At 44.1% G+C, this 17,454-nt stretch overlaps 1 long non-coding RNA gene across 2 annotated transcripts; it reads left to right on the top strand.

Moving 5' to 3' along the window:
- Positions 1-4,805: 4,805 nt before the first annotated feature.
- Positions 4,806-16,547, top strand: LOC140905036 (uncharacterized). 2 transcript variants are annotated; one of them, XR_012156719.2, is made up of 3 exons: positions 4,806-5,025; positions 13,479-14,983; positions 15,974-16,547. It is a non-coding gene; the product is annotated as an uncharacterized LOC140905036 (long non-coding RNA). The 2 variants fall into 2 exon arrangements; XR_012156718.2 differs by lacking the exon at positions 4,806-5,025 and adding an exon at positions 11,110-11,652.
- Positions 16,548-17,454: the final 907 nt, after the last annotated feature.

Genomic DNA, 17,454 nt, shown 5'->3' with positions numbered 1-17,454 from the left:
ACCATATTTTATATGATAAAAAGGAGAAAGTAAGCAATTTATCACTAATAGCGTGCTGTGACACTTTTGTATTTTTATGTCTGATTTTGTAAGCAAGTAGATTTTAAGTGAGATGAAATTTGGGAGTACACCTGAAAGGGGTCCAGTAGTCTGGAATGGTTGACGGCCATTGGTCTTGCACAATGGGGCTCAACTTATGGGGGAGACAGTTGAAATTTTTCACAGAATGGAGATTCTGGAAAAAAACCATCTATTTGGAACTGTTGAAACAAAATGTTTCAGCATTTGCAATGGCAATAAAAATGTCAACTTTTCCAAAATCCAAATGTATGTTTGTTTGAAATGACCCTAACTGACCCTTCTTTCGAGTCACGTCAACAGTAAACTGCATTTTCCCATTGTGCCACATTGCTTCATGGTAATAGTAGCTTGATACACCCCCAGATCCCTTATGGGCCAGGCTCTCTGGCTGGACTACATGTCCCATGATGCACCCAGGGTCATGTGACTCCCACGATGTACCACTCAGAGCTTGGTCTGATGGAGACTTTTTGGGAGATGTAGTCCTCCAGGGAGCTTGGGCCCAGAGGAGAGAATGGGGACCCAAACTATAACTTCCATTAGGCAGTGAGCTGAAATTGGAATGTGTAAACGTTTTATTGAACTGATATCAGATCAGTACAACAAAACAAAATATTCCCATGTGGGTTAAACTGACCTGAAACTAAATATTTAATTTCAATTTTCAAAATGTTTTGGCAAAATAGATTTTCCTGCAGAAAATTTCAGTTTTGGCGGAAACTGTATTTTCTGTTGGAAAATCATGTTCTAGATTTTTCCAGGCCAATTCTCATCATCTTCCCCATTTTACACAAGGAAAACTGAGGCACAGAGATTAAAGCCAAAATTATCTGAAGTATCCCCTCATTTTGAGTGCCCAATCTGAGAAGCCCAGGATGGAATTTTTCAGAGTAATTAGCATTTTTTAGCACTTTATATATTTACAACAGCGGTCCCAGTTGCAGTTCTGAGTGCTTAGCACTTCTGCGAATCAGACAGTGGGTGTCTCAAGTTGAGTACCCAGAAAATGAGAAGTAGAAAGTGACAAATTTATGAAAAATTTAATTTGTGACTTGCCAAACATCACACTGGAATTCTGTGGCAGAAGCAGGGATAAAATCCAATTCTCTAGGGACATCATATTCAGTTAGTTTAACCATGAGATCATCTTTTCCCTTCCTGTAGTTCCCAGCCTCTGTTATATGCCTTCCAGCTTTGCAACTTCTTCGGTCCCACAGACAACAGCCTCATTCACTACACAAACAACAGGGCAAGCTTCAATCTTTCTTAATAATTGATTACTGACATTATACATTTAAAATCTCAGCCATCATTTGGCATGAATGTGGTTCATTTGTATTGACTAGGCATTCTAATGCCAGGCTTCACTAGATATGGAAAAGAGACATCTATTTTCTCAGAAGTCTTTTTTGTAGGGACTAAATGGCAAAACTCTTAGAACTTTAAAAATAATAACCCTTGGCATTACAACTCTAAGGAGAGTTATGGCAGTGAAGTAATCACAGCGTCTGTCTCTCTCGTTCCACAACTGTGACTCCCTCCCTACTAATATCCTTCCTCCCCCCCACCCCCAACATTTAGAATGGAAACTCAACCACCTCCTAAGTCTTCCCAGGCCATGCACATATACTCCCTCCCTCCCCCCGCCACCTCCCACGTCTCACAAAAGGGCTTTCATCTCCATAGGTGGCATGGACCACTAACAGCTCCATGGACCAGTCAGGGATCCACCATACTAAAGCATTCAGTCTAAACACATACGATGCTGTGAGAACTGTAAGTGAATGTCCTGATTTTCAGCATTTACATCCTCAACATTGTTATTTAATTGTGTCAACTTTGTACAGAACTGTACATTTTTTAAAACATTTTTTTAACATTACAGTGGCTTGGATGGTTGGAAGAATTTGGTCTTGGTCTTGCTGCCCCAGGAAGACCCACAATCGTGTGAGAGCCACTCACAGCCTCTAATTCTTTATTGCACAAAATTCATACAAGGCTTTTGCTCTGCATGCTAGGAAAGCACATCCTGCTGACAGATGTTAGACAAATAAAGACTTTATTGGAAGCTGCATGCTCTTCATTGTTTGTCACCTCCTCATGAGAGTTATTTTTTTTTGTAGTTTGATAGACCTTGCAACATATGCTTGCTTAATAGTATTTCAAATCCAAAAGGAACTTATGTGGGTCTTTATGCACGCAGTGGTTGGGGAATAAGAGTCAACACAGCCAGCTGAGTTCAGAGTTAGTGGTTCAGAATTCTCTTACACAATTGCATTAGTCAGGACGCCAGTCAGCTCAGAAGATTTGGATATGTAAGTGAAAACTAGAGCTGGTCATATAGTGTAAAAATTGGTTTGATTTGCAAACAGTTCAACGGGTTAGAAACAGGTTTTCAATTCAACCTGTTCAGAAATCATCATTTGCAGTATACACACATTCATGCAGTTAAAATATTATGTGCATGAATTTCCAGATCAGACAAAATTGGTTTGATCTCCATATTGGGGATATTCGTATAAACTGCAGTGTAGAACTGCTACGCCAGTACAATACAGTGCTTGGACTGGTGTGGTACCCCAGCCTGAAATACTGGTAGCTACACACTAATAGAAAAATCCCCAGCATAGACACTGCTCTAAAGGGTACAACTCCAAGCTCCAGAGACAGAAAGGGGCTCCTGCTGCAGTCAGGGCAAAGGGCGTATTATGTCTCCAAGGTGGTGTGGGGGAAAGTATTGTTGATCTGACCCCATCCCACTCTGTGACAAGATCTACGCACTATATGCAGCATAGGCAAGAGCGGTAATGCAAAAGGCCTACAGAGGCCTGCATCCTGTAAGACTTAGCTTAAGCTGGACCATTGTATTTTGATCCAGATAACGAACTAGGCCAACCTCTAGCCTAGCTCAAGTCCCTAGCTGTCCATTTTATGCAACCCCCCCAAAACCTGCAAAAGCCCCTAGACAAAACTGCCACAAGTAAACGGCAGATCTTGATAATAACGAAGTGCGTCAGCACAGTGCTAATTATGAAACTATTTATTTTAGCTCCTTATAAGGCCTTATTAACAATGCTTGAGTAATAAAGAAATTAAGGAAATGTATCAATTGACTTGGATTTAAAAAAAACTATATAAGACTGGTATTATAGGGGCAGGACAGAGAGAGACCAGGATGACACCTGCATGTGACCATCTCTGTCTCCTTCTCCCTGCATGCTTGCATTCAATAAAAGACCTCAGACTGTTTGAACCAAACAGATGGTGTGACTCGTTTTCCACAACAGTGGCAATACCTCCACCGCCACCATCATACTGCCTTTTGGGGAAATGAACATTTGTTACCGGACAATTACCTTTCTGGGACTGACCTTGCCCCACAATCTGAGACAACTGGATGTTGGCAAGAAGGGTATCCAGAAGCTCTTCTCTTACAAAACATGAGCCATAAAGCATCGCTCTAAGGAAAAGGTAGCTCTCCCTAGTGGAGCTTAACACATTCTTCCTTCCCTCCTTCAAATTTAGCCAGGTTATAAGGCTGAAAAATTGCCATTCGCACATGCTCAGTGGAGACTTGTTAGCGTTTGGCAGATAAATTCCCCAAAGATGACTTCTGCACTGAGCATGTTGCATCCCCGCCTACCTCCTGTGCACCACCCCTCAGAGCGACTGAGCATGCTCGAGCCTTGGGTTGCAGGAGCTGAGCAGGACCTCCCCTTCAGTTACTCCCTCTGGATGATCCAAGCGGGGGTCATGGTTGCCAGGTCCGGTTCTAGGGGCAGGCAAGCAGGGTAGTCACCCCAGTGTTACCATATTGCTGTGTGTTTTTCTGTTTTACTCATTTTCTGCTCTGCCAAAACCAACAGCAGGGAGTTTGTCACCTGCACTCTCAATGCTCCCCCTGCTGGCACCCAGGCAGCAAGGAGTTGGCGGAAGAAGTCTGACTTGAATACAGTGGAGTGAGGAACAAGGTATGGAGCAAAGGAGGAGAGGGAGATAGAACCTGGAAGGGGGGTCATGAGCAGGTCCTGGGAGGGAGAGAGACAGGGGAGCAGATGACTGGGGTTGGGGGGAGAATAGGTATACTGGGAGGAAGAAAGGTAGGAGCCATGGAGTGGGGAAGATGGGAGTCGGAGATGAGGGAATGTTGGGGCAGAAGCCAGGGAAGGGGACAGCAGAGGTGGGGGACAAAACAGGGGCAGGAGCTAGAGAAGGGAGGATAGAAGCAGAAGTGATCAGGGAGAGGTTGGGGAAGGAGAGGGGCAGAAAGGTCTGTAAGCACTAGAGGAGGACACTCACCTCCAGAACCCAGAATAGAACCCATTATTTCTGAGTCTCAACATTCCTCTACTGTCTAGGAAGAGCTGTGAAATGTCCTGGCAAAGTACATCTCTCTGTCCTTCTATAGTGGAAATGCCACATAGCCTTTTACTGCTACAGTTACTCTGTCAAGTGGTAGAGGACTGGGCTGTGGATCTAGAGATTCCAACCCTGCTGTTGACCAATGTGGGGGTCAATATGGTTCTACCAGGATGATTTTTTTCAGTTTAAGTTTTTTAAAAACTTAGGAAAATAGATTGTCCCTACAGCAGTTGTAACTCAGGCACCTTATGCAGCTACAGTTTTCCTATACTTTCTCATATGCATATGGAGGCAAAAATATAAATAACATATGCAATATGCTGAGGAAATCAGAACTGTGAATCACAACTTCTGCCATATAAACTCATCTGTAATTCACGGACGAGACCCAAATAGTCTCCCTCTGACGTGTGTGTGTGTGTGTGTGTGTAGGAATATTTCAAGCTACCACATTGACAGGTGAGCGGGGAAGAGGACTTGGGATTGGCTGCAGGAGGCAAGTACTGAAGAATACTTTTAAGAGGGACATGAGAAGAAGGTACCTTGCTTCTTTTGGTCCACAATCCCCTCCAAAATACTAAGGTATGTATAATGCCCTATCAGCAGCACTTAATTTGTAATGAAAGAGGTGCCAGGGCTCAAGCAATTTTTTTACATTCATAATTGATGCAGCAATCCCAGAGGTGCTGGGACTATGAACTGCCAAGTCTAGAGGTGCTGGGGCTCAGTCCTGGTACAAATTAAGCACTGCCTGTCAGCTTGGTATCTAGGAAGGAATTGATGGGATCTTTGTGAGGACTGTGTTCCAAAAACATGACCATGCTATATGCACAAGTACCCTAAACTACTTCAGCTAGATGATATGTAATGTCAGGTCAACACCTTGTTTGATCTACCTCAGCAGCAGCAGTTGTTCTAGAACTTTCCCAGATTTGATGCATTTGTCTGCTGGCAGGACATCATTTAACACTACAGTGCCTGTTTTTAAAATGTGCTTATCCCCCTTCTGATTGGGAGAGTGTTTGGAGTTCAGAGTGGTAGTGGTTGTATCCCTTCATCACTTGGCCTGGAAGTTTTATAGTCTATTCCAGGGGTCGGCAACCTTTCAGAAGTGGGGTGCCGAGTCTTCATTTAGTCACTCTAATTTCAGGTTTCGCGTGCCAGTAATACATTTTAACGTTTTTAGAAAGTCTTTTTCTATGTCTATAATATAGAACTAAACTATTGTGGTATGTAAAGTAAATAAGGTTTTTAAAATGTTTAAGAAGCTTCATTTAAAATTAAATTAAAGCGCAGAGCCCCCCAGACCGGTGGCCAGGACCCTGGCAGTGTGAGTGCCACTGAAAATCAGCTCGTGTGCCGCCTTTGGCCCACGTGCCATAGGTTGCCTACCCCTGGTCTATTCTATTTTATTATGCTCAAGTGGATAAGGCTTCTTGAACAAATGTTTTATACTCTGATTAAGATGGTTGCAGGCACTACCATTGTATCTCTCCACTGAGCTTCTGTCCATCAACTATAATACCTGCATGTTAGTTAATTCTTTAATATTTTACAAGTGAACATTTGTGTTACTCTTAAAATAATGTGAATTTATATTTGAATAACTCAGCCCAGTCGCACTTTGTATCTATTTAGTTCTGTGATTGTATAAGCGGGGGAACAGTCCCGCTCTTGTGGGGAACTTTCCTGGCTTCTGCACTACCCCCGTGAAGTGGACTAGCGAAAGGATCTGAGTCCTCGCTCCCACTTCCTTTAACCCAGTGGCCTCCCTGCCCTTGAGGACTCCCCGCCCTTGAGGACTCCCCTTCCACTCTCCTGTCTGGCAGAGTCCTCGTAACCCCAACAAGGCTGGGCCCAGGATTCCTGGGGGACTCGACCCCCAACCCTGCTGTGGTCACCTAGGACAGGGGCTAGAGTGTCCCCACTCTGGGGTACTCTCTCTGCACTGGGCACTTCTCTGACCCACTGACCATTACATACAAGTTAAAGCAAATGCAAGTTATTTAATCAACAATTATTTTAAAAAGAATAAGGAAAAATGGGAAAGGTTAAAGGAAACACATCAACCCGTTCTGTGGCAGGGAACATCACAAACAGTGTCTCTGGAATGTCAGGGCAGCTCACAGTCTGTTCCTTGTAAGTCCCAGGCCTCCTTCTGAGGCCCTGGCTGTGCTGCAGGGATGCTGTGGGTTGGACACTTGCTCTGGTGGTGGCCATGCGCTCTCAGGCTCTAAGTGGTAGGACCCTTCTTCCCAGTGTCATCCTGTCGGGGTTACGATCCAGGCCTGGCCTGCAGAGTCTCTTGGCTGAGGCGTCTCCCTGTGCTGGGCCCGCTGCCCAGGGTCCCCCTCGCACTCCCCAGCTGCTCACTGCACCCAGATCCGGACTACTCCAGCCCCAGCTCCACGTCCACCACTCTGTCTCAGCACTGCTGCTGCTCTGCCTCCAGCTCCCTGGGCTGCTTCTTTGGCCCCTCTGCCTCTGGTTGCTGCAGCTCTGCTCCCAGGACAGGTCTGCTCTGCAGGCTGCTTCTGTGACTCTGCTCCCAGCACTGACCTGCTTCCTGGGCTGCTTTTCTGGACCCTCTGGCTCTGGTTGCTGCAGCTCTCCTCCCAGGGCAAGTCTGCTCTCTCTGGGCTGTGCCTCTGGCTTTGGGGCTGCAGCTCTGCTCCCAGGACAGGGTCTGCTCTCTCTGGGCTGCTTTTCTGGTCCCTCTGGATCTGGCACAGCTCTGCTACCCAGCTTAGCTTGGGCCCCTGCTTTCCCCTTAGCTCGGCCCCACTCTGTCTGACCCAGGCAAATCCAGCTCACATGGAGGACGGGGCCTCCTGACTCCCTGATTAGCCTGCCCGCTCTGTCATTCAGGCTGACCTGGAGCACTGGCCTCTTCCCATTGTTCCTGGGGGCTGTCAGGATGCTGATTCTCCATCGACCCTTCCCCCTTTTAGTACTGGGAGCTAGCAACTGAAACACCCCCACTGAATGTTAGTAAGGGGGCAACAGTCCCCTTACAATTGCTTTATTGGAAGGTAATTACAGCTGCTTATCTCTTGTTCATGTCTGTTTCTTTTTGTTATATCTTAGAAACAATTTAAATATCCTTGTGTGACGGGTTGGATCACAGAAACCCCCTGGGAGATGCCACCTGATGTGCCCAGACTACTTCTGCCCCTGCTTTCCTGCCCTGGCAGCTTAGGACTTCAGTGCCCTGCCTGGTTTGAGCCAGACCCGCTAGCCTGCTGCAAACCCAGACCCAGGTCTGAACCACGTCCCCTAACAGCTGTAGGCTTAACTGAAAGCAGCTTACAAAAGTGTTCCAGTCTTTAACACTCAGATGCCCAATTCTCAATGGGGTCCAAAACCCTAAATAAATCCGTTTTACCCTGTATAAATCTTATACAGGGCGAACTCATAAATTGTTCGCCCTCTATAACACTGATAGAGAGATATGCAGAGCTGTTTGCCCCACAGGTAGTAATACATACTCTGGGTTAATTAATCAGTAAAAAGTAATTTTATTAAATACAGAAAGTAGCATTTAGTGAGCTGTAGCTCACGAAAGCTTATGCTCTAATAAATTGGTTAGTCTCTAAGGTGCCACAAGTACTCCTTTTCTTTTTGCGAATACAGACTAACACGGCTGTTCCTCTGAAACCAGACAGAACAAAGTGAATTACCAAGCAAAACAAAATAAAACCTGCAAATCTATGCTAATACAGTAAGAAGCTGAATACAGAAAAAATTTCACCCTCAGAGATGTTCCAATAAGCCTCTTTTACAGACTAACCTTCTTCTAGTCTGGGTCCAGCAAGCACTCACACCCCTGTAGTTACTGTCCTTTGCTTCAGTTTCTTTCAGGTATCCTGGTGGGTGGAGAGGCTCTCTCTTGAGCAAGCTGAAGACAAAATGGAGGGGTCTCCCAGGGGTTTAAATAGACTTTTCCTTGTGGGTGGAGAACCCCTCCTCTCTCCTATGTAAAGTCCAGCTACAAAATGGAATTTTGGAGTCACCTGGGCAAGTCACATGTCCATTCATGACTGAGTTCCTTACCAGCCAAGCCACATTCCTGGGAAAGCCCAGATGTGGATTGTCATCTCCAAGTTCATTGTTGGCTTAAGGGCTTCTTGATTGGGCACTTACTGAGAATAGTCTTTTCTCAGGAAGCTGACCAACTGCTTCACTAAAACCTACTCAGAATCAAACAAGTGTGCAGCCAATATTCATAACTTTGAATACAAAAATGATACATGCATACAAATAGGATTAATAGATTCAATAGATCATAACCTTTACAGAGATTTGTTACATGGCATAAATAGCATAACACATTCTAGTTATGTCATATATACATTCATAAGTATATTTCTATAAAGCCTTATGGGGGGCACCGTCCCACCTAGGTAGTGATATCCATGCCATTTATAAATCCCTTCTGGGAACTTAGGCACATCCTCACCAAAATAGTATGTGTGAATTCTTTAAACACCACGACTACAGATGGGTTTGAACTGTAAACTTTGGATCTGGGTGTGGAAAGGGCTAGTTTTGGGATGCTCTGCTCTCAGTTTTCACTTTGACTAGAGAGAGTACCAAACTATGTAATTTAGTTTCAAGAATAGATTCCAGCACCTCTTAAATTTGGGGTTGTCCAGGCCTGGTATTTTGGTTTGAGCTCATGCTTATTTTTTTTAAGAGTTATACAGTTAATGCATTAAAGATTGTGCTATTATATTAATTCACAAATGGTTGTACTGATGGTGTGAGACTTGACTAAAAGAATGAACTGTAACTTATTTGGATTGATTGCAATGAGTTGCTTTGTAAGCTGGAATTATTTTCATTTGGGGATGTATTTGAGACACAATTCAAGAAAGTCTGGCATTACTGAAGGGAACAGTAACTGATGTGGGAGATGAGAGAGGAAGGCTGAGAACGTTTCTAAAAATAGAGCTAACTAGCCAAATAACATCATTAGCATCATTTTGCACAAACAGATGGGTACCAGCTGTGTCCTGCTGAGACACCGAAAGATACAGTGTATAAACTAGGAAAGAGGAATGCGTTTTATCTGATCAGTGATAAACTTGCAGAATGATGAATAAGAATTTACAAAACATCAAAAACCAGAATGTTTTTTTCAAAACGATCATGGCCATATTTGATGCAAAATGTCCATTTTTCCAGAGTACAAGAACAGAAAAAAGACAGTGAGTTCAAAGTTACCTTTGTGTAGTGCTGCTGGGTGGTGGGGGGAATAAAGTGAATGTTGAAAGCGTACAGTACATAACAAACATATATATTTATTATGGATCTGAGATGGGGAGAGGACTATTATTTTAGTGTTAGTTGACAAATGATCCATTTTCCCTTTTTTATTGAATATTAATATAGCGATTCAATTTTTTTGAATTTCTTTTGAAACAGCTGGTCCAAAACAGGACAACGTTTTCACAAAGTAAAATTTTCGTGGAAACATCATGAATTTTTTCATCCAAATTTTCAAATTTTGAAAAAAGTTGATTAGCTTTAATTTTATAATCCTCACCAAGGAGTTCATTGAAAGAGAGGTAGGAATGGGACTGAATCGAGAGGTATATCAGCTTGTGAATCAACAAACCTCACTGAATGGCCAATTTAACTCTAATGGCAGCTAAGATGTAGGTACTTGTCACTGATTTGATATTCAGCATGTGTACCAGTACAGCTCAGTGTCACCAACTCTCGTAATTTTACCAGGACTCTTGTGATACTTCATGTTTTCCTTCAAGCTTTAAGTAAAGTGATTATGTGAGGATCTCTGTTTTCATTAAATAAGAATGTTTTTAGCTTTCACAGTTGCAGAGAAAAACTTGAAAATGTGACCTGAGTGCTCAAAAACAAGACGGCAAATCAATACCTGAAATTAAAAAAAAAATCATGCGTTCTGAAGCTAATTTTAGGGGGGGATTTGAGGGGAGCTGATTCATGAGTTTTGAATGTTTGGGGTTGCTAAGACTGAAAACTATTAGTGTTAACCAAACATTCTGCACAGATGCCCTCTAATAGTCTGACATGACTGTGCTAACTTTAAATCTGGCTAATGATATTTCATAACACTCGTCTTTCCTACTCATTATAAACCACAGCCGCTAACAACGACCTGTATTTCTCAAGCTGGCACATGCGCAGATCTGCCTTAGTTCCTTTTGAACCTGAAATATTATTAGGCAACCCTGCATGTTGTAATATGCATGGAGTCTTGAAACAACATGTTTTCAAGCTTGTTTGATTTTCCCCCGCCTCCCCCCACACCACACACACATCCTGAAGTATACTGGGCTTCCTGTATAGTTGTATCTTGCTAACATCTGCAGCCTGGGAATGCTTTGACACAGTGTTCAACGCACAGCCCTGCTGCACTAGTGCAAAAGCCAGTGTTCTGGATGATATTATTTGAAGTAAACTTTAAGTTTTCTCCATCCACACCAAATGCTGCCTCAGATTGGTCTTAAAACGGCACTTGACTTCTGTAACTGATTGTGACGGTGCCCCCCGTAAGGCTTTATGGAAATATGCTTATGAATGTGTGTGTGTGTATATATATAAATATATGACATGACTGGGATATGTTTTATGCTACATATGCCATGGAACATATCTCTGTGAAGGTTATGATCTATTGAATCTATTAATCCTATTTGTACGCATGTGTCATTTTTGTGTTCGAAGTTATGAATATTGGGTGTGTACTGGCTTGATTTTTAAGTAGCCTTTGTAAGCATTTGGTCAGCTTCTTGAGAAAGGAATATGCAAGTTAAATGCCCAAACAAGAAGCACTTAATGAACAATGGATCTTGGAATGCTCCAATCCACATAAGTTTACCTGAGGACATTCAAGGAAGCATGTGAACCATGGCTGCCACCTATAAGTTCTGAGTCATGCATGGATAGGTGACTTTGCCCATGTGACTCCAAAACTCCATCTTGGAGCTGGACTTTGCATAGGAGAGAGGAGGGGGTCTCCACCCACAAGGAAAAGTCTATTTAAACCCCTGGAGACCCCTCCATTTTGTCTTCAGCTTGCTCAAGAAAGAACCTCTCCACCCACCAGGATACCTGAAAGAAACTGGAACAAAGGACAATAACTACAGGGGGTGTGAGTGCTTGCTGGACCCAGACTAAAAGGAGGCTAGTCTGTAAAAGAGGCTTATTGGAACATCTCTGAGGGTGAGATTTTATCTGTATTCAGCTTCTTACTGTATTAGCATAGATTTGCAGGTTTTATTTTGTTTTGCTTGGTAATTCACTTTGTTCTGTCTGTTACTACTTGGAACCACTTAAATCCTACTTTCTGTATTTAATAAAATTACTTTTTACTGATTAATTAACCCAGAGTATGTATTAATACCTGGGGGGCAAACAGCTGTGCATATCTCTGTATTATGGAGGGTGAACAATTTATGAGTTTACCCTGTATAAGCTTTATACACAGTAAAATGGATTTATTTGGGGTTTGGACCCCATTGGGAGTTGGGCTTCTGAGTGTTAAAGGCAGGTACACTTCTTAAGTTGCTTTCAGGTAAGTCTGCAGCTTTGGAGCACGTGGTTCAGACAGTGCATCTGTGTTGGAGCAGACTGGCATGTCCGGCTCAACAAGACAGGGTGCTGGAGTCTCAAGCTGGCAGGGAAAGCAGTGGCAGAAGTAGTCTGGGCACATCAGGTGGCAGTCCCAAGGGGGTTTCTGTGATCCAACCCGTCACACAGATTATCACAGGAATGGTGCAATCAGGGAAAACACTTCAGAAGTACACCACAATTGTGTAAATATAACTCCGTGTTCTTCTCGTTCTTGATCATGTTTGTGAAGCAAAAGTATATATGTATTGCCCTTTTAAGACTGAACATAATACAAAATCTGGTATGATGAAATATTATGTAATTTGAACCCAGTCCTTTAAGTTACTGAATTTTATAGAATGCAAAGGGACTAGATAGCAAATTACAGGATTACCTGCTCCACCCTGGCACAGGAGGCTGCTCTGCACTGGGGTCGTAGGGTTTTGCATGACCCCGGTGACTTTTGCACACTCCAGGACTCCAGATCACCGCTCTGGGGCTGATAGCCATTGCACAATGGCACTTCAAGGGCACTGTGTGGAAAGGAGTGACCCTGACACACTTGTACACCAGCACTGATGTCCATTGCACACCCACCTCTCCATGTCACTGAAGCAGGGTTAGAGATCCTTGTGCATTAGTACACTGGGGATAGTGACCTTTGCACAATCACACTACTGTTCTCTTCTTGTCAGTGGGTCAGGAAAAAGCACTGTCTTGACCACAGACTATTTGAATCTTTAAAACATGAGTCTTAAAGATTTGTGCCTCATATACACCACAAGTGATGAAAATACCTCTTACAACAACCTCAAAGTTGGCAAAATAACAGGATCTTGCAAGGTGCTGTTTCTTCATCTTCTGAGAAGCAGCAATTCCAAAGACCAATTCTGCAAATCTTCTTTCATGGTTACATTATAGGGTTTTGAAACACTTGTTTAAGTTAAATTTGTTAAGGCTGAAATTTTTATTACTGGCTACTTGAGTTGTAAAGAGACAACACAGCATATCTTTCTTGGGCAGACATACCTTGCCAGAAAATTTCAGAGGACATCACTTCTACCCGATCAGAAATCCAGGCAGTGATAAGACCTGTGAGAATTTGAGGCTGAAAAACTTTTGTTTTTATATTGTCTGGATAATAGCTCTTGAATCTGTAAATAGAAAAAGCAAAGTTTGAATCTGGAAAGAGAAAAGGCAAATTTTATTAAGAGTAAGAGATTAAACTGCATGATCAAACTGAAGAAAATGAAATTCAAACTCTGGTTGTTCCACAAACATATAGCTATCATAACTCCCCAGGAGGGTGTCAAGTTACAAGTATTTCATCATTAGAATAAATTCATCACACCCTGAAAATACAAAACTGTTGCTAGTGATTTGTTTTGTAAATTGTAGCTGTATACCTAAACGTGTTAATTTACCTCTCTCACCAGATTTTCCATGCTAGAAACTGGTAGTGGCTATCTGTCAACATATCTGATGGGTTTCAACAAGCATATGAACATTTGGATGCTCAGTGAAGTTTATCCAAACCAATTGACTTTTTACAAAATGAGGATGAAAATCTCCCAAGAGCAGGATTTCACACAGTATTTTGCGACTTCTAGTTTCAATTGCACAGAACAGCCCAAAAATGAGAAGTGGAAAACAGAGAGACAAGGTGGATGAGGTAATAACTTTCATTGGGCCAACTTCTGTTGGTGAGAGAGAGAAGCTTTCGAGCCACACAAACTTTTTTGAATCACAGTTAGAGGTCGTGGTCATAAGCAAAGGTTTTGGATGGATCATCTTATATCTCAACTGGTTTGCTGATCCCTAACAAAATATGCTGGATAAAATCTATGACAGTTATCCCTTTGAACAAAACTTTTAGAGATCAATTGCTCCACTGAACTACCTACCTGCTTTCTTCAAAGACAGGAATGAGATTGTTCTCCAGGTATTCTAGCTGAAAGATACAAAACCAAAACACTTGCTTGAAGCTGTAGACAACAACTAAAACTGACATTGTCTACAGTTGTAGATGTAGTTAACTGCATTAGGCCTGGTCTACACTACGAGTTTGTCGGATTTAGCAGCGTTAAATCCGAATTAACCCTGCACCCGTCCACATAATTAAGCCATTTTTTCTACATAAAGGACTCTTAAAACCGATTTCTGTACTCTTCCCCAATGAGGAGATTAGCACTGAAATCGACATCGCCGTTTCGAATTAGGGTTAGTGTGGACGCAATTCAAAGGTATTGGCCTCCAGGAGCTATCCCACAGTGCACCATTGTGACCACTCTGGACAGCACTTTGAACCCGGATGCACTGGCCAGGTGTACAGGAAAAGCCCTGGGAACTTTTGAATCTCATTTCCTGTTTGGCCAGGCGAGCTCATCAGCACAGGTGACCATGCAGAGCTCATCAGCACAGGTCACGATGCAGTCCCAGAATTGAAAAAGAGCTCCAGCATGGACGGAACAGGAGGTACTGGATCTGATCACTGTATGGGGAGAGGAATTTGTGCTATCAGAACTATGTTCCAAAAGATGAAATGCCAAAACATTTCAAAAAATCTCAGAGGCCATGAGGGACAGAGGTACAGCAAGGATGCAACACAGTGCTGAGTGAAACTTAAGGAGCTCAGACAAGCATACCAGAAAACCAAAGAATCAAACGGACGCTCCGGGACAGAGCCCCAGACATGCCACTTCTACGCTGAGCTGCATACAATTCTGGGGGGGGGGTGCCACCACTACCTCACCCCTGTCCGTGGACTCCAATGATGGGGTACTCTCCACCATGGCTGAGGATTTTGCAGATGGGGAAGATGAGGAGGAGGACGAGATTGGGGAGAGCACACAGCACACCGTTCTCCCCAACAGCTAGGATCTTTTTATCACCTTGACTGAAATACCCTCCCAACCCAATGAAGCCAGAGAAGGGACCTCTGGTGAGTGTACCTTTTAAAATATAATACATGTTGTTATAAAAGCAAGCATTTTTTAATGATTAAGTAGCCCTGAGGACTTGGGATGCATTCGTGGCCAGTACTGATACTGGAAAAGTCTGTTAATGTGTGTGGGGATGGAGCGGAAATCCTCCAGGGACATCCCCATGAAGCTCTCCTGGAGGTACTCTAAAAGCCTTTGCAGAAGGTTTCTGGAGAAAGCAGCCTTATTCCGTCCTCCATGGTAGGACACTTTACCACACCATGCTAATAGCAAGTAATCTGGTATCATTGCATGACAAAGCCTGGCAGCATATGATCCCGGTGTTTGCTGGCATTCAAGCAACATCCATTCTTTATCTCTCTGTGTTATCCTCAGGAGAGTGGTATCATTCATGGTAACCTGGTTGAATTTAATTAAGGGGACATTCAGAGGTGCCTGTTCCTACTGGGCTGTTTGCCTGTGGCTGAAAAGAAATCCTCCCCACAGTTAGCCATGCGGGGGGGGGAAGGGGGGAAGAGGGAGGGGCATTGGCGCTGAGCTGTTCACGTTTGGCTAGCAGGGATCTTCCCTGATGCCAGCCAGGCGGTGGGGGGAGGGGTAAAGCGATCATCCCAGAGAATTGGATGGGGGGAGGCAGTCAGTTCGGTTTCCGTTGCTGCACGTTAACAGGAAAACCACAGCACTAAATGGCCAACTTAATGGGGTTTGCTTGGTATGGGAAAAGAGGGCGCTGCTGTTATGAAGGTTGCAGAAGCCAAAAGACTATGGCTTACCATGGCCACCTGCAAGCCGAATTCTGTTGCCCGGCCCTGCGTGCGTGATCTCTAACACCAAAGCCGCAGGCACTCAATATAAGATGCAAAATGCAACCTTGTACCAAAATCACATGTGCTACGTAATGTGAATAGTGTTGTTCACCGTGAAAGAGTATAGCCATTGTTCTGTAAAATGTATATTTTTAAATACTTCACTCCCTTTTTTTCCTCCAGCAGCTGCAAATGTTTCAAGCCTCCCTCCTGCATCCCAAAGGCTATCTCAGATAAGGCGGCAAAAAATCCGCACGTGCGGTGACATGTTCTCTGAGCTCATGCAGTTGTTCGGCACTGACAGAGCTGTGTGGAGGGACACAATAGCAGAGTACAGAACAGTGGCCAATGAACATGAGGAGAGGTGGCGGCACGAAGATCAGAGGAGGCATGAGGCAACTCTGGGGCTACTGCGGGATCAAACGGACATGCTCCGGCATCTGATGGAGGTTCATGAACGGCAGCAGTATCACAGACTGCTGCTGCAGCCCCTGCTTAACCGCCCTCCCTCCTCCCCAAGTTCCGTAGCCTCCTCACCCAGACACCCAAGAACCGGGCACCCAACCACTCCACCCCAGTGGACAGCCCACAGCAACAGAAGGCTGTCATTCAACAAGTTTTAAAGTGGCCTTTTCCTTCCCTCCTACCCTCCTCCCACACCCCACCCGGGCTACCTTGTGAGTTATCTCCCTATTTTTATAATCAATTAATAAAGAATACATGTTTTTTAAATGATAGTGACTTTATTTCCTTTGCAAGCAAGCTGTGATCGAAGGGGGGAGGGCGGGTGGCTTACAGGGAATTTAGAGGCAACCAAGGGGGCGGGTTTTCATCAAGGAGAAACAAACAGAAGTGTCACACAGTACCCTGGCCAGTCATGAAACTGGTTTTCAAAGCTTCTCTGATGCGCAGCACTTCCTGCTGTGCTCTTCTAACTGCCCTGGTATCTGGCTGCACATATTCAGCGGCCAGGTGATTTGCCTCAACCTCCCACCCTGCCATAAACGTCTCCCCCTTACTCTCTCAGAGATTGTGGAGCACACAGCAAGCAGCAATAACAATAGGAGTATTGGTTTCGCTGAGGTCTGAGCGAGTCAGTAAACTGCACTAGCGACCCTTTAAATATCCAAATGCACATTCTACCACCATTCTGCACTTGCTCAGCCTATAGTTGAACAGCTCCTGACTACTGTCCAGGCTGCCTGTGTACGGCTTCATGAGCCAGGGCATTAAGGGGTAGGCTGGGTCCCCAAGGATTACTATAGGCATTTCAACATCCCCAACAGTTATTTTCTGGTCTGGGAAGTAAATCCCTTCCTGCAGTCGTTTAAACAGACCAGAGTTCCTGAACACACGAGCATCATGGATCTTTCCCGGCCATCCCACGTTGTTGTTGGTGAAACATCTCTTGTGATCCACCAGTGCTTGCAACACCATGGAAAAGTACCCCTTGCGGTTTACGCACTGGCTGCCCTGGTGGTCCAGTCCCAAGATAGGGATATGGGTTCCGTCTATAGCCCCACCACAGTTAGGGAATCCCATTGCAGCAAAGCCATCTAGTATGACCTGCACATTTCCCAGAGTCACTACCTTTGATAGCAGCAGCTCAATGATTGCGTTGGCTACTTGCATCACAGCAACCCCCACAGTAGATTTGCCCACTC

This window comes from Lepidochelys kempii, chromosome 1, assembly GCF_965140285.1.
Source record: "Lepidochelys kempii isolate rLepKem1 chromosome 1, rLepKem1.hap1, whole genome shotgun sequence".
Taxonomy (NCBI): Eukaryota; Metazoa; Chordata; order Testudines; family Cheloniidae; genus Lepidochelys; species Lepidochelys kempii.
The sequence above is the reverse complement of the archived record's forward strand: the minus strand, read 5'-3'. Positions and strand labels throughout refer to the sequence as shown.